Below are 26,921 nucleotides of genomic sequence, written 5' to 3'. Positions count from 1 at the left end.
TTCTCTAAAATGAAACCTGACAACTGTGGTTTAGGCATGGCTGATATGTGATGCAACTAGGGCAGACTTGGTTCACAGTCCAAATTTATCAGAATGTGGCAAAAAAATAGGTTATACAACAAAAAATAGATCATAAGCTTGACTTCTTTTAGTCCTTTAAGCCACCCTATTTCATGAAGAAAGTATATTCATTCCTTATTTTCATGTTTAAATTTCTGAGTATAATTTATAAAGCAACTCAAGCAAAGAGAAATAAATAAAGTGATATGCTCCTGGAGAATGAAAGTAACATCTAAATTTTAGTGGTTAAAATTGTTAACTAGAAATAATTCTTAAAACACTTTTTAAAGCCAGTCCACTCCAAACTATATTTTCAGCAATTTAATTAAAAAACATTCAAAAATACAAATATTTGTTTTTAAAATCAAAATAATTCAATGGTTTTCGATGGCAAATTCAACAAATATGACACTAAATGGGCATGTTTTAGGTGTTTCATGAAATAGATACAACTTACTGGTTATAAGTGAATGGCTGCACCTCACTCCTAAAATGCCTAATTCCAAAGATAAAACATAAAAGCTACAAACACACACACAAAAAGAGAATGGAAAAGTAGACATATAGCAGATGAAGGTTGTAAGACAAAAAAAGGATTAAGATGATGAATTATTACAAGCTAAAGTGAAGTGAAAGTCACTCAGTCATGTCCAATTCTTAGTGACCCCACAGACTATACAGTCCATGGAATTCTCCAGGCCAGAATAGTGGAGTGTGCAGCCATTCCCTTCTCCAGGGGATTTTCCCAACCTAGGATTCAAACCCAGGTCTCCCACACTGCAGGCAGATTCTTTAACAGCTAAGCCACCAGGGAAGCCCATTAAAAGCTAAGGTTTTAGATAATAAAGTTTTTATCTAGAAATCTATATACAGCATTGTACCAATTGACTATCTGAAGAGAATAAAGATGTTTTCACACATACAAAGGACACTAAAATTTAATTTTTCTCTTTCACATGTTTACTCTTAAGAAAAAGCTAACAGATGTATTTTACCAACACTAAAGAGCAAACCAGACAAGAAGAAATGAGGTATCTCAAGAGACAGAATGTCCAATAAAAGCAGAGGATACTTCTGGGGCAACAGGAAAGAGAATCTTAGGTGGACAGCTGTGCAACAAGCCTGGAGGGGCACCAAGAGCCATGCATCTGGGACAGAGGCAAGAGGGTTCCTAAACTATTGTTTCCAAGGAACAGTGCATAGATTACATTATGCTTTGGCCTTGCTGGGAAGAATTTTAGAATTTGGTGGAAGCACTGGGAATACATTAATATTAGTACTTAGAAATCTAAGGTGCAGGGCGAACAAAGACAGGGACACACACAGAGAAAGAAAAAACACAGAGAGGTGCAAAAAAGCAATTACTATTTCATTAAAAACAAGACATTGTACAAGAAAATAAATAAATATGATGATCTATACAGTCATGCAGCAAAAAAGTATTATACTACCAGATGGGGGAGATAGGAGAGGGGAGCATGTGGGTTGGAAAATAGAGTTATAATAGAGATAAATTGCAGTTTGCAATAGTTGAAAGTCAATCATGGATGTCTAAAAAAGTTAAGAAACAATAGAATCAATTGTTTATCTAGGAACAGATATGCAAAAAAACAGAAGAAACGAAAGCGGTTAGCTCTGAAATTTGAAAGGGATATTGTTACTGTTTAGTCGCTTTAGTCGTGCCTGACTCTTAGTGATCCCATAGACTGTAGCCTGCCAGGCTCCTCTGTCCCTGGGATCTCCCAGGCAAGATATTGGAGTAGCTTGCCATTTCCTTCTCCAGGGGGATCTTCCTGACCCAGGGATCAAACTGGCATCTTCTGCTTGGCAGGTGAATTCTTTACCACTGAGCCACAAGGGAAACCCTTTGAAAGGGATAAGTAAGGAATTATTTGATGTCTGAAAATGTTATGCTTGACAATCATAATATTAATTAAAATATATTACACATTTATTAATATGTAAATTAAAATAAATACTTCTACCTTGTTAAATTATTGTTAAATACATGTATTGCTAAATAGTTAATTTCTAGAAATATCTATCTATACATAGAGAGTTGCTTTCCTGGAGGCTCAGCAGTAAAGAATCTGCCTGCAATGCAGCAGCTACAGGAGATACAGGTTCAATCTGAGGGTCAGGAAGATCCCCTGGAGGAGGGCATGGCAACCCACTCCAGTATTCTTGCCTGGAGAATCCCATGGACAGAGGAGCCTGATGGGCTACAGTCCATAGGGTTGCAAAGAGTTGGACACGACTGAGGTGACTTAGCAAACACACATAGAGAGAGAGAAAAAGAAAGAGACATTTCTAGCTACTTCAAATATGTCACTTCTGCAGCATTTAAGAAGCCTACATAGTACAACCTCCCCAAAGATTATACGGTTGAGGATAGTAATCTATTTACCCTTTGGAGCCCCTGACTTGACCCACATCCACATCATTTAGAGAAACGGACACAGGCTAAAGCAGTTGATGCCAGTATAGTTTCTTGGGACCTTAATCCACGCAAAGGCAGATGAAGTAGGTAGTTTGACAAATTAGTTTTTTTAACAATTGAACTGCATTCTAGATTATTAGAATGTCTTACTGGAGGCCATTGCTAATACTTGTATCTTCACATAATTTCAAATGCTTTGCAAGAACTTTCCTATCTGTCAGATTAGTTTAACCTCACACAATCATTAGGAGGTTAAATGGCAGATGCTACTATCCTCATTCCAATAATGAGGAAACAGACTCAAAAAAGTTAACTGGCTTTTTTGCTCTTTGTTTAGTTTTTGAAAGGGGCTTCCAAGGTGGTACTAGTGGTAAAGAATCCACCTGCCAATGCAGGAGACATGAGACATGGGTTCAATCACTGGGTTGGGAAGATCCCCTGGAAGAGGGCATGACAACCCAGTTCAGTATTCTTGCCTGGAGAATCCAGAGGAGCCTGGAGGGCTACAGTCCATAGGGTTGCAAAGAGTCGGACACAACTGAAGTGACTTACCACACATGCATCATAGTTTTTGAAAAAGCAGGAAATAGGGCTCAGTTCTCCTATCTTCTCCACCCAAATATTTTTTTCATTCTGTCAGTGATTCCAACATACTGGCCTCAAGTAACCTAAGTGACTCAGAATAATTTTAGTGTTCAAATCCTCAGGTCCAAATGCAAACCTGGCATTATCTTCAGAAGAACCAATAACATTTCCTATACATATATGTACTTTTCAAATATACATGGATCTTGCACTAATAAATAAAATACACATTTGTGTATAAGGGTTTTTTTTTTTTTAACTGAATTCCCAATAGCCTTTTGTTTCTGTGTACTCTCAAACTGATGAAAATTGAAAGTACCACTACTTATTTTGTGGAGGTTGTCAAGTTTTTTGATGTTGAAAGGGATTCTATATGTATCAAGTTGGGGAGCTTTACACCATGCTCTCAGAGAGGCTCTCCTTGACCAGCCAAACTAACTCAAGCACCCACTCCATGCACTAGTTCAGCCCCCTTTACTCTTCATAGCACTCATCACATTAACAAGCATTCCCTTTACCTACTGACTTGTTCTGGAGCCCACTATGATCTATCCCTCACCTGCCACTAGAGGGTGTGGCCCACAAGGGCAGAGGTTGTTGTGTGCAACCAGAACTGACCTGGGGCAAAGGATGGGCTTCACCAAGCTCTGTGGACTTCATAGAGAAGTTTCCCCCTGCCCCCAGTTCTCCCAGCTGACTCCTAACTCTATCCTCATAGAGAGTGCATGGTCATAGCATAAGTAGAAAAACAACCATGGCAATGGAAATGGTGCCTGTTGATAATTTTGGGGTGCTTAGCACATCATATTAGTACCTTACATTCATGTTGTATTTGTTCCTGGTCTGTAAGATGGGTATTATTGCCTCTACTTTGCAGATGACAAACTGATTCTCAGAGAAGTTGGGACCATCATACCCTAGACCACACTGGAAGAGGTACTAACGCACCTCTCAACAATCATCTGCAAGTGCCTAAAAACCATCGTAATCTACTGGGTTATACTGTCCTGGGTACCACTCCAAATACGTGGCCTCCCACAGTAGGTCACAGCTTAAAACAAAAAAGGGAAGAGGAACAGATTTCATTCAAGGGGCTACCTGTCTTCTCTTACTTTTGTGCATTCATTACAAACTCCACTCCTTTAGAAGTCAACAGATGTTTGAGCGTTAACTGAAATCCCCTATTATTTTTTTCAGTTCCTGGAGGAGGGGAGAGAGGAGGGACGAGAGGCAAGATGCTCACAAAGGGAAGTCTGTGACGCTGAATCAGCCTCAGAACTGAAGCCCAGGCAGCTGATGCATCTACCGCCCAGAGCAAATGAAAGAGGCACTTTGTTAGTAATGGGGGAGCGTGTTAGGGGACGCAACATTTAGACAGAAGAAAGTCAAGCCCCAGGCAGAAATCAGGGCAATTATTGAACAAATCTGGGGGTACTGCATTCACTCTGAACACTGAAGACATGATGGCCTTCTGCTCAGAGGCAAATGACAGCATTCAAATATGTGTCCCACACAAACAGCCCCCACTCCAGTCACCAGCGTAAAGAATCAAAGGGAGATCGGTTCAGCCTGGCTCTGCCTTGGGGTTGACAAGTGTGAGAGTGGCCCCTCCTCCTCACCACCTGATTCCCTCTGGACCTGCTAATGGTTCAGAGGGCAGAGGCATAATGCAATTTGTCAGGAAAGGGACAAATGCTGCAATAACAATGTCCATGTAAACTGAGCAAATGCTCCGTTTAATTGTCTCTACACGTCAACCTCGAAGGAGTTCGGCTGGGAGAGCTGATGATCCAAAAGAAATTATTTTCTGATTTTTTATTGAAAATTTCAAGGAAAACACATGCCACAGCCCCTCAGGACAAACCAGAGAGTAGCCAGGACAGGGAAGATGGATGTCTTCCAGTGTCTTGACACATCTAACTTTAAGATATTGAGGATGCTATCATAACTTTCTGCCTTACATGTCTTTATTAGAGAAACAAGATTTATGTTTCTAGTATAGGGGGCAAAAGAAACTTGGGTGTCCATAAATGGTCCTGAGTCAGTCACTGAGCCTATCTGATTAGGGACACAGAGGACAGAATTTTAAAGAGAAAGTTATCTTCCTTTGGGTAGCCAGGGTTCTCTGCCTTGCAATTGACTTTTATATATTCCCTTGAGCTTTCTGGCACATCGTATTACTTTTCTGGGTTTCTGTTAGAAGTTCCTACAGGAAATAGTAACTCTCCAGTTTCCTGATTTTCAAAAATGAATGTACACATATGTTTAACATCAGGCTCCCTCACATCCACTCATAAATCTACACACAAGAGGAAAAGTACATATATTTTAAATAATTCACAAAACACAGTATAAGCTTGTTTTACATTGAAGGAAATTGGGCAAATGAAAAAGCTGAAATTAAATTGAATCTGTATCTCTTCCCTGTATTCAAAAGTTTTAAATCCTCATAAGTGACTAAGTGATGTATAGGAGAATAGAGCTGGTGATTAAGTTGGAACTTTTCTGATGGCTTTCAGCAGGGGCAATCATGGATCCCAAACTAGTCATTACTCTCCCCCAACAGGTCCCCTCCTGCCTATGTTCTTACCCTTACCTCCCCCAGTAGCTCACTTTTGACTCAGGCCTAATGACCTGCAAAGCAGTATGCTCATTAAGGCCTTTTTTTTTTTTTTTTTGTCATGCAGGATCTTAATTCTCTGACTAGGGATCAAAATCATGCCTACTGCTTTAGGAGCACAGTCTTAACTACTAGACCACTAGGGAAGTCCCTAAGCCTTTTTATGTTCATACATCTCCCCATTCTCAAAACTCCCTTCTTCAATTCTGTTCACTGGGTTCATATCACTACACAAATTGCAACTCTGATATTTTCTTTTCCATGAAGCCTTCTCTGAACACATTCTGTGGCTACAATTGTCCCATCAGGGCTTCCTGCTGGATCTGCTTTTCTTTTCTTTTCTTTTTTCACACTTCATTGTAGTTTTATGGCAGCCCTTTCCTCCTTTTCTAGACTAGAAGCTCCTTGAAAGAACCATTGTTTATCTTATGGTTGTTTTTCAAGTATGAAGAGTTTTGCCTGCTGTATATTAGCAGACACTTGGTAATGTTTATTAGATAAATCAATATATTAAGAGTACATTGGACTTACCTGGGGGTCCAGTGGCTAGGATTCCATGTTCCCAATACAGGGGCCCCGGGTTTAATCCCTGGTCAGGGAACTAGATCCCACATGCCACAACTAAGAGTCCACATGCTGCTACTAAGACTTAGCAGAGTCAAGTAAATCAATCAATCAATCAATCTTTTTTAAAAGAGTACATTGAGTTGAAAGTCACTGTATTTGGTATAAAATGGGAAGCAGCAAAAAGTTAAATATCTCCCCCAAAATTATACTGATGCTTGAAAATCTACCATTCATGATTTACTCCATAAATGATTTATTGTCTTATTCCTGGAAGACAATTACAGTATAAATACTCTTGTGAGAATTAGTACAGAAAGTCGCCAACTCCTAACCTTGAGAAGGTTTTAGGTTCCCACTGTCACCAGAGAGGACTGAGAGTATAAGACAGGTGGTAAGAGAAAGGGCAAACAGCAAAAGGGTAAGGCCACACTGCACAGGGAGCAGAGGAGAAGAGGAAAAGTAGTCTATCAGCTTCAGTACGTTCCTCAGCATCAGCTCTTGCTTTCCATCTACAAAGCCAGGATTCTCCCTCACTTCTTTCACTGATGGAATTGAACAAAAGTTAAGAGGATGTTGTTTTCCTTTTTTTTTCTTTTCTTCTGAAGGTATAACAAATCTTGGAAAACAAAGAATGAAGAATCCCAGGTGAACTTAATAAACCCACTTTCCCTTTTCATGAAACTCGGTTCTCCAAACACATCCAATGCTCTTTCCATACTCCAGCCTCCTGGTCTTACGCTTCCTTGATTTTTTTGGAGCTGTTACTTTAATGCACCTGAGATACAAATGCTCACTTTCTGGTATGGCCTCTCTTCTGCTTCCAGCGTCTCCCATAACACCACTGTTGCAATCCAAGTGGGCTTTTTCGTGTGCTCTCCAGAGATGCCAACTAGAAAAGAGCAATGATCTCTATTTCTCTGCCTATCTCCTCAGCCCTGTCTTCTCAAAGCCACTCATGGTAGAGCCTGGCCTCCAACACTTTCCCACAGAGGACTACACTCCTTTCCAGAATTACCATTCATCAGCCTCATCATTCAAATAGGATCTAACACTGAAATATTTTGATTATTCCACAGTGGTGTGGAGAGACTTATTACCTTTGTACTTTACTGAAGATGATACAATTCAGAATAATTAACTGAATTCATTCTCCCAGTAGTGGAAATGAAGGTTTTAGAGCCACACAGATTGGAAAAAGCATTTGGCAGCACTGTCACATACCTCATTTTTGTTCTTATCACAATAACAATTTCTGCATTAAAATAGTGTTGAAAACTTTCCCTCAAAGTCTGTTTGTGAAACTGTGACAGGCAAGGAAGCCGAGGATCATACATGTCCCATTCCTGAGTCAGCAGACCACACAGCTCTTCACAGCAAACTCTGCAGATGGATAGGTCTTCAATGAGGTACAGAATGGCTTCCCAGTTTTTCTTTTAAAACAAGAGACACAGCCTGCAAATGGGAAGGATGAGTTCTCACCTTCGGAGCAAAGCTGTTTCTTAATTTGCACTCAGACCCCAAAACCCTGTCAAACTTTTCTGGACCTTATTACATAGTGGAGACACATAGACAAATAGCTTCCCTTGTGATTTAGATGGTAAAGAAAGAATCTTCCTGCAATGAGGGAGACCTGGGTTTTATCTCTGGATTGGGAAGATTCCCAGGAGAAGGAAATGGCAACCCACTCCAGTCCTCTTGCCTGGAAAATCCCATGGATGGAGGAGCCTGGGAGGCTACAGTTCATGGGGTCACAAAGAGCTGGACATGACTGAGTGACTTCACTTCACTACACACGGACAAATATGATTTTTTTTTACAATCAGATCAATGTATCACCTTAAATAGAACATGAAGTTAATCTGAGTCACTCATATGGTTGGTAAAAATTATGAAACTAAGGAGGGATTCTTTTATTCATTCTCTATAAATGCTTCAAATTTCCCATGTTTCAGTTTCCATTTTTTTCCTCCAGAATATAGGCTTTTTCTTGAAAGGGAAAGTTACCACCCATGCTTTCACACACACAAAAAAAGGACAGATAAAATTATAAAATGAAATAAAAGGTTGAAGGTTGTACCAACTCTACCCTTCCTGGAAAGCTAACTGTGCTCTAGCACCTCCATGATCACTTATGAGTTTCTAAAGACACAAGCCAAGTATGGAACTCAGCTGGCCTTGCTATGAAGACCATCAGCAACGATTTGAATTCTTTCAGGCAAGGAGTAGTGTTACCCACACTTACTGGCATATGATGGCAAAAAGCAGAGTATAAAGAAAATACTTAGCAACTAAGGTGCTTCGACTTATTTTGCCTTTTATAATCAGGCAGGCAGAAACACATAACCTAGTACTTCTAGGTAATTTTTTTAGGCTCAGTAAATAATGCCTTTGAACTTAAATATGTTTCCTTCAAGAAGGTTATATAGTGCAGTGAAGGAGAAAAAATGATCTGGATAATTATGCTGAAAATATAAAGAAAAGAATTTTGGAGATCACTGTGACCTTTCTTTTACAAGTGGGAAATAAAATAAAATAAAAAAGTGCAAATCTTCAGTACAATAATATTTACTCATCATATTAAATTCATATATACTTAAGCCTCTCCCTTGATTATATTATAAATCCGTTGGAGCCCTGGCCCCCACAACTAAAGATTTTTCTTCTCTTTTTGATACTTCAGCCTGAGCTGTCACAGACCCTTTAAACTCTTCAAGGGAGTATCAGAAGCATAAATGTGAAAATACCAAGTAAGTAATTTTTTAAAATACTAGCCATGCAAAAGTTTCATTAGCCACAAATATTTGTCTCAGTCTAGCCTATTTTTACATATACCCTACTTCTTAGAGGGCTTCCCTGCGGGCTCAGATGGTAAATAATTCACCTGCAATGAAGGAGACCTAAATTCAACCCCTGGGCTGGGAAAATCCCCTGGAGAAGAGAATGGCCACCTACCAGTATTTTTACTTGGAGAATTCCACAGACAAGAGCAGTCTGGCTGACTACAGTCCATTGGGTCGCAAAAGAGTTGGACATGACTAAGCGACTAACACTTTCACTTTATTTCTTACTTCTATTCACAAATTTTTAGTTCAAGTTTCCAAACACATTATGACAATGATCCTCAAATTACTTGGCAAAAGAAATCACCAGAATTGTTTTGGTGATTATAGCTTCCTAGCCCTAATCTGACAGACTTTCTAAAACCAAATCTCAGATTGGGCTGGGAATACATATACCTCATAGCAAACACCTGGAGTCTGCCCCAAAACACAGATTTCTAAGAAAAATAAACAAAAAAGCAAGCCAATGAAAAATAGAATGAATATACTAAAATGATTATTCACTGACTGAGTTGATGTTTATTGAGGTTCTTTTATGTGTCAGTCACTTTTCCCGTCCCTGGGCACTACTTACACATTATTCATTAGGTTAATTGTGTGGTTTTAATAAGTTCAGTGCCTCATCTTCAAGAAAGCAATGATGATTTTTAAAATAAGGCTTATTACACGTATCAGAATTCATTTCCTAAACAACCTTAATGATTAAAAGCCTTGAAAAGTGTGCCTGATGAGTCATTAGAAAGTATGGGATAAACAGAACTTACTGTTTCCGTTCAGGATGTGTGTGAGTGCTAAATCACTTCAGTTGTGTCTGACTCCTTTCGACCCTCTGGATCGTAGCCTGCTAGGCTCCTCGGTCCATAGGATTTTCCAGGCAAGAATACTGGAATGGATTGCCATGCCCTCCTCCAGGGCATCTTCCCAACCCAGGGACTGAACCCCAGTCTCTTGTCTCCTGTACTGGCAGGTGGGTTCTTTACCACCAAGGCCACTTGGGAAGCCCTGACTTCAGGACATGCAGGTATTAAAAGGCCACTGAAGTGTGAACTCATCATTCTGAAAAAAAGCACTTCCTTTGAGATCACTTTTCAAATGCTTTGAAAATCACTCAAAATTGTTGCTTGTTACTCTGGCAATAACTGAAAGATAATAACGTTCCTATGTCTTCCAACCCCAACTTTAAACTTCATCAGAGGAGGTAAAAACATTGATGGAATTGGGCATAAGACGAACATAGGAGCAAATAAGTGAGAGAAAGGGGACTTTGTAATAAATTTATCTATGAATGTCCAGAGGTCAGAAATAGAATGAAAGTTAGAAAAAGAATGTTTAATGGAAGTTAGAGAGATTTAAGTCAATGTAGGGAAGAAATTTTAAGCACTTATTTCATGGATGAGCCTCATCACCAGAGGCAAGGGAACCCACTGTCAGTGTTTCTATGGGCACTGGGACTAAGGGTTTTGAAAGACTACTGGCTAAATATGAGTTTTTAGAGTGAGGAAGCACCTGAAATCGTGGTATGCACTGTAGCTTCCCTAGAGAATCAGTTTAATTTAAGTGAAGTTCATTCTTCAGTACATCTTTGAACTGTATTATCTTTAAGAACTAAGTGAAACACCAAGTAAAACATAGCCAGACCCTGTTCTGGTGACAGTGATTTAAACAAACAAAAAGAGGCAATAAGGATGTGGATATGACACAAAATCTCTGATGTCATGTGTAAGTGCTACCTTGAGTCCCTGGCTTTAGGGATAAAAAGAAAACTAATGTGTGAAAATTAAGAAGAGATATAATTTGATTCAAGATAAACTGGATTTATCAGGAAATTAGAACAATTAGGTCCAGTTCACTTAACTATTTTTATCAGTATTACAGAAATAAGCTTTCATTTCTAAAACTTCTATGAGATCATTATCAAAATGTCTATACATCATCTCCAAGTCTCAGGGCAGCAGGACAAAACATATGACATAATTAAATGGCTTGTGCTTCTTGGAAAAATAAGCATTTATAGCGTGTTTAATAAACAGCTTTTAAAGCTGTTTGAAAAGATCCAGCAGAATGCCTATCCTGCACAAAGTAAATACTCCATGAAGTTGCACATAGATTAGAACTAGATGAGTGCTTGTGATAGCTCAAACTCCTGTTCCAGGAATTCAAGAGGTGTTAAGTCTATTGTCTCACTTATTTCTTTAAATAGCCCTATGAGGAAGAGTCTGAAATTTTCTCACTGGTGAGAAACTGAGGTCAAGGAACTGTCCGAGGTAAGTTAAGTGCTAGACACAAGAATTGAACTAAGCTCTGTCTGATGACCCCAACCACATGCTTGCTGCTGCTGCTGCTGCTAAGTCGCGTCAGTCATGTCCGACTCTGTGCGACCCCACAGACGGCAGCCCAACAGGCTCCTCCGTCCCTGGGATTCTCCAGGCAAGAATACTGGAGTGGGTTGCCATTTCCTTCTCCAATGCATGAAAGTGAAAAGTGAAAGTGAAGTCACTCAGTTGTGTCCGACTCTTAGCGACCCCATGGACTGTAGCCTACCAGGCTCCTCCGTCCATGGGATTCTTCAGGCGAGAGTACTGGAGTGGGGTGCCATTACCCACTCTTAAGTCTGGGCTGATGAATCTCCAGGCTCCACTTGCTCCAGAATATTTTATTTTTATATATTTCAGAATGGGGCCCCTTAGGACCTTTGTAGTCTAAGAAACTACAGCTCTAATGGCACACAGAAAAATGAATTGTATATGAAAACGATTTTGCCAGGTGGAGATTTAATACATCTTTTTACATAAATTAGCACTGTAAGTACTGAATGTGCATTAAGTTCAATCATTTGTTTTAAATGTGCCTCCCTCTACTACAGAGCTCTTTGACCTATATTTTCATTATTAATAACTCCAGTGTTTGACATCATGCACTTGTTGCATCATGATTTTCACATTTAGTGAGCAGGAAAAATCATCCTCATGATGACCATTTTGTAATTCTCCTTGAAAATGTTTCCTTGGGATGTAGTTCAGATTGATTAAAACTAATTTAGAGGAAAAATGAGGTAAGCATCTTCAGTTCCTAAGCTAATTAGCATCATATAAAGTCTGTGTAATTGACATAACATTTCATAGTTGTATTTCATCATTCAAATGCTGATTATTCATGAAGGAATGCCAAAGCAGGAAGGAAATGGGGGTAGGCACAAAGGGAATGAGTAGGTGAAGGAGCACACAGGGCCTGGAGTGTATGTCTCTGGCATTATGCCAAATCCAAATAAAAATGTACCTGTTATCTGTTGTTTTGTCATAGTTATTTCCTCTTCCTCAATCTGTTATTAAGCACAATTAAGACAACTATATGAAATGCAAAGCACAAGAGACAGTTCTTTAAACTCCAAGAATGCTCTATCAATTTTATGCAAACACCTCTGATATAATGGCATTTTGAGATAAGTGATACCTGTTTTCTTTCCCATAATGTCACTTGCAAGAGATTAGGGACACACACCTAAACACTCCCTGAATAAATAAGCAGCATTTATCCATGAATTTAGCTAAATGCTTTATGAGTATATTTATATTTTTAGGTTTACTCCTCAAAACAGTTGCAGTCTTCTGTTAAGTAACCTTCTGTTTATATAGTCTTCTTTAGTATTTCACTTTATTTGACTTGGGCTTCCCCGGTGGTTCAGATGGTAAAGTGTCTGCCTACAACGCAGGAGACCTGGGTTCGATTCCTGGGTCCGGAAGATCTCCTGGAGAAGGAAATGGCAATCCACTCCAGCACTCTTGCCTGGAAAATCCCATGGACTGAGGAGCTCAGTGCAGGCTACTATCCATGGGGTTGCAAAGAGTCAGGCACGACTGAGTGACTTCACTATCACTTTCACTTTATTTGACTTAAATCCATCTCCTCCAAACTTCTCAGAATGCTTTCAAATTGTGGAATTTCATAAAATAGACTTATCTGCTTGCTTTCTTGTCAGTTCTTAGATGGAGTTAAAGCAACTGCAATTGGTCTTCCTCTGCTTCCTTTCCCGTTATACTCCTTACAGGCCACCTCTCCCTCGAAAGCACCAGGCGGCCTCTGACTGCTGCTTCTCCCAAAGAAAATGACTTACTGATAAATTAAGATATTTAGTGATCATGTGAAGTGATTAGATTACTCTTACTCTTTCTTTAACGTGGAGAAGTGGGAGCTTGGGAGTGGGCAAAGAGTCCCTGGGGAACCATTTTCTCAATGGGCTGCATCCTCCAAACTCACCTGGTGGACAGTTGCTCTACTCAGGTGAAGGAGCAGTGAGGACCCCACCCACTCACCCATGATCGTGGACTCTGATAGCTTCAGAGTCTTAGTCTAGCCAGAGTGAATGATTACATGTATCAACAGGAAACTGTGTCCTCCTTTGAAACACTAGTCTGAGGTTATTGTTCTCTTTCAGAATGCAATTCTAAAACTATATGAATATGATAGGAAGTGCCATGACAAGTTTTTGTTTTGATTTACTGATAGTTTTTGGACATGAGAAGAAATTTATGTAATTTTTAAGCCATTTTTAGAATAAACTTACTTAGGAATTTTAAGAAAGACAAAATTAAGAAAGAAAGAATGAAAGAAAAATGTATTGCAAGTAATCATGCTGTAATCTAAAATGTCCATCTGCACAGAGATGCCAGATGGGGATGGGAAGTATAAGTAGTAACCCGAGGCCTGTCTTCCACTATAACAACATGAATATTGTTTATTGAACAAGCACCAGATGCCCATGGCTCTGACTCCTGAACATCTATAAAGAGAAAAGGTAAAACTTTGGAGAAAAAGTAAAACTTCCAGTGCTAGCAAGAGCCAATATAACTTCCTTTAGAAAGATTAAAAACAAAAACAAAAACAAAAACTGCAGTACAGTCTCTTTTTTCATGACAAAGAGAAGCCAACACCAGGCAACTATCTTGGACTTACTTCTCTCCTCCCTGAACTGCCACCATTCCTCATGCCCACCTTCCTGGACTTCAGAATGTTTTTTCTCTGCTCACTTTCTGTATCACTGATTTTAGTTTGTTTCAAGAGGATCCATCTCATTAGATGAGACATAATAATCTTTGATATTTTTGACATCCCTTAATTTTTTTCTCATAGATACTTGGAATCGAGATAATGTAAACAAAAATATAGACTTCCTTAAAGTCAATATTCTGACAGCCTGAAACATTAAGATATCAAGTTTGTGATAAATGATTGATGACGACACAGTAAATTACATCCATGGAGAAGGAAATGGCAGCCCACTACAGTAGTCTTGCCTGGAAAATCCCATGGACAAGAGGAGCCTGGCGGGCTACAGTCCACAGAGTCACAAAGAGTCAGACACGACTGAACAACTGGGCACACACGCATGCTTTCTTCTTGTTGTTGGTTTCCAAATATTCCCTCTAGCCCACCCAATTTCATATCAGGGAAATTCAGATGACAAAGTAACCTTGCTATTATGTAAACATATCTAGAGAAAGTAATTCTTAACACCTTGAAAACCATTAAAAACTCAATTTTCTGAAAACCTAGTATTTTTCTCTATTTGCCTGTTTGCTCATAGATTCTTTATGATAATACAAAATCTGTTTTATAGTGAACCAATTACTAGTGATCAGAATGAAATCATAATTGATCTTACAACTTGAGTCTCCTCTGTGAGCAGGGGTGGACACTAAAAAGAGGTTGTGTTCCCTTCAACTCCAGGGAGAATATTCTATGGTTTTCCACAGCCTAATGCAGCTGGCTGCCAGCAAAGGATTTCTGGTAAATGCTATTTATGCCCACTCAATTAAAGTAAACAGATATTTATTGAGCTGTACTGAAGACAGAATGTTGCAGTAATGTGGTAATGTAGTCACCACCTCACCACCATAAAGACCCTTGGCGTTTCTTCTTTCAGAGCTTGACACCAGGGAATTCATTTCTGGAGTGTTAGTTTTCTGGTACATGTTGAAAATTTATATATTACTAATTACTCATGATGCTATTATGGATATACTAGATAATATAAAATACCTAAAATAAAAGATTCTTGCCCTCTAGAATGTAACCTTTAAAATACAAGCTCAGGATAGTTCCATAAGTTCTTTTAGAAATGGGTAGCATGACCTTGGTTACAAGATAAATAATAAAAAGAACGTGATGCGCAACACAATATTTCCATAATTCTGATGGTCTTTTTATGAAGAAATGGCATTTTCAACATTTCTATTTGAGAGGGACTGAGAATAAATACAAAGAATCAAATATGAAAACAATGCTCTAGGAAGCAATGGCACCCCACTCCAGTACTCTTGCCTGGAAAATCCCATGGACGGAGGAGCCTGGTGGGCTGCAGTCCATGGGGTCACGAAGAGTCGGACATGACTGAGCAGCTTCACTTTCACTTTTCACTTTCATGTATTGGAGAAGGAAATGGCAACCCACTCCAGTGTTCTTGCCTGGAAAATCCCATGGACGGAGGAGCCTGGTGGGCTGCCGTCTATGGGGTCACACAGAGTCGGACACGACTGAAGTGACTTAGTCGTAGTAGTGTATATATTAGTCCATATTTGTGTGTCTGAAAATAGATGGTTCAAGTTAAATTAGTCTTATCTGAAAAGTATTATAACTCTCTACACTCTAAAATATGATGAAAATGCACTGAACAAGTACCAAGACAGTATCTTTAGGTTTCAATTCCAGCTATTCTTCTTTGCTACATTCATTGGGAATGTCTGACATAAAATACAGGCAGATTTTGTCTATTTTGTAAGCAATTTCACTGAAAATGTCAGATATATTTGTGTCAAAGAGGACACATAAACAAAAAAATCAATATTTTCGCAAGTCTAGAGAGTCAACAAATTTAATTTGTTTTATCTACCTAGCCCCTGCACACTTTCATTTTTCAAAAGGGGATTGATAGCTATTTCTTAGCAAAACTTAATGCAAATATTTTTTATTGATGCATATGGGAAAATCCCAAGAACGGAGGAGCCTGGTAGGCTGCAGTCCATGGGGTCGCTGAGGGTCGGACACGACTAAAGCGACTTAGCAGCAGTAGCAGCATACTAAAATATATAATTTATTTTTTAGATCTATGAATTGGTTTAAATTCATTTATTTGTTCATTGTATTTTCCTTTCTTTAAAATGGGAATCTTTTTTCAGGTTTTATTACAATAAGCTGCAATAATAAAAAAATGCAACAAAAATTGGTTTCAACACAGAGATTCTGCAAACATAGTAGAAAACATACTCTTTCATGGTAGCATCTATACACTGATACCATGAGTAACATGGAAAAGATAGATGAGACTCAGAGAAAGGCCAAAACAGAGAAACATACATAATCTGGATTACATTTTAAAAAGAGTCTAAACAAAGAGAGTTCTCCAATAAAGAAAAAAAGCTTGCTTGCTTGCTAAGTCACATCAGCCGTGTCCGACTCTGTGTGACCCCATAGACAGCAGCCCACCAGGCTCCCCTGTCCCTGGGATTCTCCAGGCAAGAACACTGGAGTGGGTTGCCATTTCCTTCTCCAATGCAGGAAAGTGAAAACTGAAAGTGAAGTTGCTCAGTCGTGTCCGACTCTTCGCGACCCCATGGACTGCAGCCTACCAGGCTCCTCCACCCATGGGATTTTCCAGGCAAGAGTACTGGAGTGGGGTACCATTGCCTTCTCCGAAAGAAAAAAAGCTACTTTGGTCAAATTCTATAAATCATATGATTAATACTTGAGATTAACAAACCAAGGCCATTTCAGAATTCCAGGTCTACCACATATTAGATGCTGAGATTTGGGGTCAGTTCTCTGAAAGATCTAATTATCTTCAATCTCTATTATGTTCTATTTCAGCCTTTCTACCCCATCTGGGCAAATATAAGGAATGCTTTTCCCTTTCTCAGTTATTAGACATGGACTTTCCACTCATTTCTGTCTAAACCAATTAACCCGCATCCTCAAAACTTCCACGGGACCTTTTTGGAACAGACTTTCCAAAACAAACTCTAGTTTCCCTAGAAGTCTCTTTTCTGTCAAATACCATTTGTGACTGTATTCTCGATAAAGGTAAAGAAACACCTACCAACTGTGAAGGTTAATATCTGAATCAACAGCTTTGCAGACAGAGTGACAGAACAGTGGACACCTCAGCAAGACCACTTTTCTCTGTCATTCATCTCCTTCCTCCATCTCTGGAATTTATTTTTCAGCAAGATTCGGGAAATAAAAATAAATTCAACATATTTATTGGACATCTATCTAAATATTTCATATTATTTTAGGCACTATAGGAGATAAAAAAAGATTTTTCTTTTGATTTCTGCTCTTAAGAAGCCTATCTATTGTTTGATATTTCATCTAAAACAAGAATCAGAAAGTTCAAAGCAAACTTACTTCTCACTCATTTCTACTACACTCTTTCATGCAACACACAATGTTCATTGTTAACAGTTTTTGTCAGAATATGTAATATAATGGTGTTTAGCAAAATGAATATTTATGAATAATTCAATGTAACTATTTCATGCCTTCAAAGTAACATCCTTTTTACTGTGTTTTCCAAAGTTCTCAGTCAGATAATTATGCTACCCAGAAGAGCCCCTAACATATCCCTTGTTATGAATTTTATGATTCATTTTTTCTGAAATACTTTCCCCCTTCTCTATTATCCATAACTTGCCTGCCTTTTTCCTCTAATACTTTACTACCAAGACAGGAAATCAAGTTGATAGTGTCCTACGGATCATAACAAGTTCATCTGTTTGCACTGGTGGAAGATCTGTGGTAACAGCAAGGGCCAACCGAACACAACATGTCAGACGTGCTGACTGGTCCCAAGACAGCAGGCAACACGCGACAAAAAAGCGAAGTTCAAGACCTCACTGACGACAACAAGCTGCAGCAACAGCTTCCCAGCTGAGTGACACGAAGCCCATAATGGAAACATTACTCGTTTAGGTAGGCTCACATGAAATATTAATTTCCTGGATTCTCTGTATTTGCATAGTAATAATAAGTTCATCTTCTTGGCTTGTTCTGGCTTCAATTAGCAATTCTATTGTCATACCTGAGATTTCGGATAGGAAGTAGAGAAGGCTGTAGAAAATATCCTTCTGGAAACAGCAACACTAGCGGAGCTTATCAGTACCATCATTAATTTAATCAAAAACCTTCAGGCAGAGGGCTAGAACAATCTGTTAAGGAAACATTTTCTAAAATGAGAGTGCTTCCCATTTGAATTAGGGTCTTACTGGTTTTTTTTTTTTTTCTCTTTAAGACATTATTTTTCTCTGTTATCTCTCCCTCATCCCTCCCGTTTCTGCCACTGATTAGATCTGCAACTGAGGGCTGTATTTTTACTAAAAAATGTATTCGTGCAAATTGACAATTTCACAACAACATCCCTCTCCTCTAACCTTAACTGATTTCTTTTTTTAATGACATCTCAATTAGTTCAGACCCACTGTGCCAAAGATAAAGTCCTTGTATCTCAATGAGAGAATACTCTAGAGAGAATGGAGTTTGCTTCATGATGTGCATGTTAATATGCTATTTTCTTTAATTCATTTTACAGATAATGGCTGCCAGCGGATGACTCTGCTATACTTATATGTGTGTTTGTACTCACATGCATGCTTAGGAGTATTTCCTCTTCAAGATATAAAACAAAACAACAACAATAACTATGAGGGAAGTTGCTGAGAATAGGATTCTTAAAAATGGAATCCCAAGGATGACTATAGGCATCATGCATGTAAGATAAAAATATCAATCCACTGTTTCAGAACTATAAATTTGTTGATTTTTAAATCTCAGAAACATCATATTTAGATATACATAAAGTGGTGGTCTGGGGTCAATAGTGAGATGTCTCCTGCTGCCTCCAGGGAATACCTTTACTAATTCAGAGAAATCCTTCAACAAACCCTATTGTAATGATGATACTTTCTATATGAAAGGATTACATCTTCTGCTGGAAGAGAACTTCCTGAGCCAAATATCACATGAGCATCCCAATAGGAGTAGCGCTCTGGAAGTTTGAGGAAACAAAACTGCATTTTGGGCCTTTGTGACACTAAAGACAATCATGATTTGGCCATGCTACCCAGAATACATGGCACCACCTCCACCTGTATTCACTGACACCTTATCCCAGTGGCTGCTTTTATATGGCAGGAGGAAGCAAGGTGCTCTCTGATCACCTTTCCCAATGCAGCTGTACTTTAAATTTTTAAATAGCTAGGAACTTTCCTGTGCTTCCCTGGTGGTTCAGGTGGTAAAAACACTGCCTGCAATACGGGAGACCTGGGTTTGATCCCTGGGTCGGGAAGATTGCCTGGAGAAGGGAATGGTTACCCACTCCACGATTCTTGCCTGGAGAAATCCATGGACAGAGGAGCTTGGAGAGCTCCAGTCCATGGGGTTGCAAAGAGGCAGACACGACTGAGTGACTTTGTCATTCGTCAGGGACTTCCCTGGTGGTCCAGTGGCTAAGATTCTGCACTTAATGCAGGGGGCCCTGGTTCAATCCCTGGTCAGGGAACTAGATCCCAAATGCTGCAATTAAGAATTTGTATAAAGGTAGAGCTAGTGGTAAAGAATCTGCGTGCCAACGTAGGAGATGTCTGAGACAAGGGTTCAATCTCTGGGTCAGGGAGATCCCTTGGAGGAGGGCATGGCAACACCCTCCAGTATTCTTGCCTGGAGAATGACATGGATAGAGGAGCCTAGTGGACTATAGGGTTGCAAAGAGTTGGACACGACTGAAGTGACTTAGCATATACAGGTGCTATAACTAAAGATCCACATGCCACAACATAGATGGAAGATCCTCAACTAAGACTGGATGAGCCAAATTTGAAAAAAAAGTTTTTAAACAGCTATAAGTAACACCATGGAATTATGAAGTCATGAAATTGCAGGTCAGGGACTGCATCCATGGGCCATTATAAGATCTGAAAAAGCTTTCCTAAGAAAATACATTTTCAAGACAGAAAAGAACATTTTGATATTGTTCTTTTCTACACATTTTCTGTCTTAGCTTTCAATATTTAAAATATGTATAGAACAGTCTTTTGGACTCTGTGGGAGAGGGAGAGGGTGGGATGATTTGGGAGAATGGCATTGAAACATGTATAATATCATATATGAAACGAGTCGCCAGTCCAGGTTTGATGCATGATATTGGATGCTTGGGGCTAGTGCACTGGGATGACCCAGAGGGATGGTATGGAGAGGGAGGAGGGAGGAGGGTTCAGGATGGGGAACACATGTATACCTGTGGCAGATTCATTTTGATATATGGCAAAACCAATACAATATTGTAAAGTTAAAAAATAAAATTAAATTAAAAAATAAACAAAATATGTTTGGAATTTGTGGAAGATAAATCACACATAAAAGGTCCAGGTTCAATGCAGGATACAGGATGCTTGGGGCTGGTGCACTGGGATGGCCCAGAGGGATGGTACAGGGAGGGAGGTGGGAGAAGGGTTCAGGATGGAGAACACGTGTATACCCATGGCAGATTCATGTTGATGTATGGCAAAACCAATACAATATTGTAAAGTAATTAGCCTCCAATTAAAATAAATAAATTTAAATTAAAAAAAAGAAAAAACACTTAGGGAGAAATGTTCTTTAAAATAGAGAGTAGACTTCCAAAGCCAAAAGTAATCTCAGTCTTTTCTTTTAAATGTACAGACTCTGTGCCCATTCCTCTGTGCCTGAGAGAAGTTCTGGGGCAAGTGAACATCTGCATTTGTGTGATGAAGATCCAGGCTCTAGTTAACTCTAACGTAAACATTCCCTGACACCGCCATAATCTTCCAAAGTTGAAGGAAGCCACAAATGGCAGTGAAACAAGCATTTCAATAGAGTTATTATCGTTTCTAGAATGAATAGAGCTATGCTCTGGTTCTAAGCTAGAAGCTCTCAACATGGATAATTATACAACAAAATTAGTCAATCTCCATAAGCGTTAAACACTAAATAAAAAGGACACTATCGATTCACACATTAAAAAGCTGCCACCTTTTGCTTTTCCCCATGCGGGCAATATGCGAGAGCACGTGTGTAAAGTTGCCTCAGTCCTGTCCAACTCTTTGCAACCCCATGGACTGTGTAGCTTGTCAGGCTCCTCTGTCCACGGCATTCTCATAGGCAAGAGTACTGCAGTAGGTTGCTGTGCCCTCCTCCCAGGGATCTTCCCGATCCAGGGATTGAACCTCTGTCTCTTATGTCTCCTGTGTTGGCAGGCAGGCACATTCTTTACCTCTAGTGCCACCTGGGAAGCCGCTATTGCATAAGGGCTATATACTAGACTAATTTTGCTCTCTTTGATTCATAAAATTCTTAGTAAATCTTATTAATGGATGAAAAACCTGGTGAGAGACTTAAGGTACCAAGAAATTAAAATAAACAAATAGGAATAACTCTTGACATTCCTTCACTTAATTATAATATAAAACTTACCATATAGAGATATATATCTTTAATGTAAGAAGAATAGGTAATATAATTGCTCATATGTAATAGGAACTCTGCTGAGTGCTTTATAGATATTATTCAATCCTCTCAGCAACCTTACAAGTATAATAACCCTTTTAGTTTACAGATGAGGAAACTGAGGTAGAGATGTACAGAAACTAGAAGTGCCTTCACAAGTCCGTAGTTCTCTATGTATGTGTCTCCATTCCTGCCCTGCAAATAGGTTTATCAGTACTATTTTTCTAGATTCCATATATATGTGTTAATATACAATATTTGCTTTTTTTTTTCTTTCTTAGTTCACTCTGTAGAACAGGCTCTAGGTTCATCCTTCTCACTGGACGCAGAGAGGGAAGGAGAGGGTAGGGCAAATTGAGAAAGTAGGATAGACATGTACACACTATCATATGTAAAATAGTGAGCTAGTGGGAAGCAGATGGATAGCACAGAGAGCTCAACCCAGTGTTCTGTGATCACCTAGAGGGTTGCGATGGGAGCAGGGCGGGAGGCTCAAGAAGTAAGGGATATATATATTATTATAGCTGATTTGCATTGTTGCATGGCAGAAACCAATACAACCTTGTAAAGCAATTTTCCACCAATTAAAAAATGTTTAAAAATAACAAAATGATTTGCATACATGGATTCAACTAATGATGGGCATAGCCCATAGGACAAGAGACACTGTTAAATATTTATTTGCTATCTTTTTATTAACCTTAACTATGGGAAATAGATGGGGAAACAGTGGAAACAGTGTCAGACTTTATTTTTCTGGGCTCCAAAATCACTGCAGATGGTGACTGCAGCCATGAAATTAAAAGACGCTTACTCCTTGGAAGGAAAGTTATGACCAACCTAGATAGCATATACAAAAGCAAAGACATTACTTTGCCAACAAAGGTTCGTTTAGTCAAGGCGATGGTTTTTCCTATGGTCATGTATGGATGTGAAGAGTTGGACTGTGAAGAAGGCTGAGCGCCGAAGAATTGATGCTTTTGAACTGTGGTGTTGGAGAAGACTCTTGAGAGTCCCTTGGACTGCAAGGAGATCCAACCAGTCCATTCTGAAGGAGATCAGCCCTGGGATTTCTTTGGAAGGAATGATGCTAAAGCTGAAACTCCAGTACTTTGGCCACCTCATGCGAAGAGTTGATTCATTGGAAAAGACTCTGATGCTGGGAGGGATTGGGGGCAGGAGGAGAAGGAGACGACAGAGGATGAGATAGCTGGATGGCATCACTGACTTGATGGACGTGAGTCTGAGTGAACTCCGGGAGTTGGTGATGGACAGGGAGGCCTGGCGTGCTGCGATTCATGGGGTCGCAAAGAGTCGGACACGACTGAGCGACTGATCTGATCTGATATATATCCTTAAGGCTTAATTATTAATTCGTTTCTTTTGTTTTTTGTATCCTTTGCTTTGTAGATATCTTTCTATAAATATAAAGACAAAAGGATTGCTATGTAAAGTTTTGGAAAATACCAGAATACTGAAAATAAATTTTAAAACCTTACAATTTAATCACTCAGAGAAATCCATTAAAGATAATATCTTAGCAGTTATTTTAATATACATATTTCAACTTTCTAAGAATTAAACTTTCTTTTTACTCAATAGTATAAATGTGAACATTTATTCACGCCATTAACTATTCTTGGTGAACATGATTTTTTTTTATAAGTATTTCAACTTCTTTATGTTTAAAACATTTTACCTATAACTTTTAAGAACTTATAATTCAGATACTCCTACTCATAACTATCAGTACTTTCTTTATAGTTTCTTCATTAGTTTACCTAACTCAACTCCAAAAGAGATTAGACATTTGCTTCAATTTTCTTGTGTAATTTTTATGGTTTCTCAATATTTTCTATGTTTTCTCTTTAACCCGTCTGTCTTTTATTCTGGCATACATTTATACTGTTAGAGAAGTTATAAATTTCTGAAACCCTACAAATGGTATTCTTCTATACAGTAAGCCTTCAGATATTTGAAATCTATGATCTTGCCTATCACTTCTCTTCTATCCAAATCACAAATCATCTCTGTTAAATATGTTCAGTTCCTTATTTTTTCAAAGATGTTTGGAAAGTAATCTCTTCTGTATGTTCACAAATTTGCCACTTTTATTTGAAAGTGGAATGTTCAAAACTGGACACAATTTTTAAAAATTTTTATTGGAGTCTAGTTGATTAACAATGTTCTGTTAGTTTCAGGTGTACAGAAAAGTGAGTACAAATTATACAATGGAATATTTCTGAGCCATAAAAAAGCAACAGGGATGGACCCAGATATTGTCATACAGAGAAGTAAGTCAGACAGAGAAAGACAAACATCATATGATATCTCTTTTATGTGGAATTTAAAAACAGGGTACAAACGAACTTATGTACAAAACATAAGTAGAGTTAACAGACGTAGAAAACAAACTTATGATTACCAGGGAGGGTATGGGAGGGAAGGGATAAATAGGGAGACTGGGAATGGCACATAGTCACTACTATATATAAAACAGGTAACTAACAAGACCTACTGAATAGCACAGGGAACTCTACTCAGTACTCTGGACACAATTCTTTTAAGTGCACTATCAGTGTCCATGTTTCCTAAGGCAGGAAATTATAATTCCATAAATGCAACTGAGATTAAATAGATTTGCTGGCTATCAAATCATAACCTTTGCATAAATTCAACTGGTACTTAACTAAAATCTCCCAGATTTCTTTCACATGAACCACTACTGTCAAGCCCCGTTTTCCGAAAATACTGGCAATTATTAATAATCTATAAGCTGATCTATATAGCAGTATATATGTATTTGATATACATTGTGCCTTCAAATGGTGTTTGTGTTTCTGATTTAAAGAAGATAATGCATTTACCCAGAAACAGAAGGAGAACCAATGAATGCCTTTGATAGGAGTGATAACGTGGAGTGTACAGAGCCCTGTTCAGTAACCCTTCCCCATAGACACACTCCATCTCACTGATGCATAGGAAACATGATGGCCATATGCTGAGCAATGCCTTCATTTAAAGGTGTGATAGACCCAAAATTGTGTCTTTAAATGATAGACCCAAAAATGCCTTCATATCCATACTATGGTTATAGAGATTTCAGGGAATCTTTTCAAGAATGCCAAGAAACAAACTTAGAACTCCCCTGAATAAAAGAAGAGTTTCAGAAACCAAAAGAACTGAGCAGACCACTTTTTTTGCAAAGCCCTTTGTGATCTTCTTAAGCCCATCTATTCAGACTAAAGGTCAAGTGGGCAAAGCCAGCAGTTCTATTTTCCCACAAAGCTGCTACAGTTTTCTGTCTCTTGACAGCCCCTTCACTAGGAGTCTATTATCTTCCATTCTCTCTCCAGCACCACCCAGATCCTTAACTGGAAACGCACTAAACAGCTCCTTTCTTTTCATGGGTTGACTTTCGGCTTTTTGTAACGGCTTCGTGTTATACATCTAAAAGCTTTCTTCCCTTGCTCTGTTTATTTAAAGAGGGCAATCTGAGAAAGCAGAATCCACCCTAAACAAGTCTTTCACTATGGTAGGCCAATGTAAGTAAATTTGCTAATAAAAGCCTCTTCCAGTTCATTAGGTGGCACTTTAAAAGTAGCATCTAAATGACAGGTCTGAAAACTGTCTTTAAGGACTGTCTTAAGAACTTGATTTCTGTTTGAAGAAACACTTTGCATCTTCCTTTAAATAAGAGTGATCTCAGGGAAAAAAAAATTGATTTTTTTTTGTCTAATCATACAGACTACAGGTTGTATATGCATTCTATCAAAAAACTCATAACTTTAGTTTTTCTTCCCCTAATACCTAGTAAGATTGGTAGACATTTTCTTGTTGAAGTCTTAGTCCAGATCAAGAAATCAAACACTAGGAAATAGACCTAGTTGTTTGGAGTTGACAGCTACTTGGCAGATCAAGAAAATCAAATCCTCCTAATTTCAAAGTTAAATGGAGAAATAGGAGAGGGGGAAGAAAGTGACTTCTTGGCAGACTCTTAGCTTTCCATTTAAAGGTGTTTGTACACTGACGTGATCAGAGCAGGACCAAGAAGTCACATTACAGCAGTGGAGTTAACACATCAAGTGTAAGTTCAAGGTAGGTGTCTTACATTTCTCACATTTAGTGCATATTTACTTGCCATTTCTTGACTGGCAAGTCGTGACACATAAATACACACATATCCATGACCAGGAAGAGAAAACAGGTATGGGTCACTGACTGAAAAACTAATGGCCAAAAGAACTGAACAAAACAGTAAATTTCTGCAGTCTGAAGGTTAGCCTGTATCTTAACTTGTGGAGCAGGATGATGATATTCACTTTTTTAAATTTCATGATAAAATGTATTCAAAAGAAAATATTTTAAAACATTTGATTTACTTTATATTACTGTGTAGGAAAGAAATGCACTTAAAAAATCAGGCCATCAGACCTAAATGGAAGAATTTTAGACCAATTTTTTCCTTTCTTTTTGTCACAAGAAATTGTTTTATCACAGTGCTTTTGTTCATTTCCTAATATTTACAAGACAAAATTAATAAAGAGAGATTCTGAATTATTAGATATGTTATCTCCAAGTAATTTAAAAAGCTATTCTTCTCGCATGTTACATACATCATGACTTACTTCTGTAGGGTTTCCACCCTTAGAAGTTGCAGTACAATAACTATATTAAAAACGACTGTCTTCCTAACATGGTGATAGACCCAAAATTGTGTGTGTACGTATATAAGTTGTTCAGTTGTGTCCAACTCTTAGAACCTCATGGACAATAGCCTGCCAGGCTCCACTGTCCATGGAATTCTCAAGGCAAGAATACTGGAGTGGGTTGCCATTTCCTTCTCCAGGGGATCTTTCCAATCCAGGGATTGAATCTGTATCTCCTGTATTGCAGGTGGATTCTTTAACCACTAAGCCACCCGGGAAGCCTAAACCCAAGATTATGTGGAGCCTCAGAACATGACCAAGCACAGGAATGGTGGCAAGGGCACCCAGCCTCCAGGAGTTGTGATGGCTGGCAGGATATTGCCCTAAATTTTGGGGCTGGCTACAAGAACTCTGATCTTGTGGTCTGATCTCAGTTCAGTTCTTCAACCTCATCTTTATATGATACCTCCTCAACCACTCACACAATACACTTCATCCAGATAGATCTATTGGTGGACTCCAGAAAACACTGATTTCTCTCTAGCCCCTATGTCTTTGCACTTGAATTTATTTCTCCCTAAAATGTCCTCACCTTCTCACTATCATTAATCCCATCTGCAGGTAACTCTCACTCAGCCTTCAGTACT

At 38.7% G+C, this 26,921-nt stretch overlaps 1 protein-coding gene across 2 annotated transcripts in view; it reads right to left on the bottom strand.

The window, feature by feature from the left end:
* UNC5C (unc-5 netrin receptor C) overlaps window positions 1-26,921 on the bottom strand; it is a 426,113-nt gene that overhangs the window by 265,588 nt on the left and 133,604 nt on the right. The gene's annotated exons all lie outside the window — the stretch shown is intronic.

This window comes from Bos javanicus, chromosome 6 (genome assembly GCF_032452875.1).
Source record: "Bos javanicus breed banteng chromosome 6, ARS-OSU_banteng_1.0, whole genome shotgun sequence".
Taxonomy (NCBI): Eukaryota; Metazoa; Chordata; class Mammalia; order Artiodactyla; family Bovidae; genus Bos; species Bos javanicus.
The sequence above is the reverse complement of the archived record's forward strand: the minus strand, read 5'-3'. Positions and strand labels throughout refer to the sequence as shown.